This window comes from Cynara cardunculus (assembly GCF_001531365.2).
Source record: "Cynara cardunculus var. scolymus isolate 2C chromosome LG 15, CcrdV1, whole genome shotgun sequence".
In the NCBI taxonomy this organism is placed as follows: domain Eukaryota; kingdom Viridiplantae; phylum Streptophyta; class Magnoliopsida; order Asterales; family Asteraceae; genus Cynara; species Cynara cardunculus.
The window spans coordinates 1,854,928-1,855,254 of NC_037542.1; positions in this window are offsets into that span (position 1 = coordinate 1,854,928).

Genomic DNA, 327 nt, shown 5'->3' on the forward strand with positions numbered 1-327 from the left:
GTATTATATGAAACAATTTCACAACCATATATGAAACAACTTCATCAAAAAAAGTATTATATGAAACAATTTCACAAGATTAAACAATTTCATTAAAAAAATTTCATAAGATTAAACAATGAAATCGACAGATGAAGATGGTTTGCACGGTTTACACAAATAAGGGTGGTTTTTATATGATCACTCCTCTATATATATATATATATATATATATATATATATATATATATATATATATATATATATATATATATATCTTTTTCATGAAAGGATAATGGCAAATGCCGTAAAGCTAGACAGCCTTTCGAACCGTGCAGCTGCTACTTG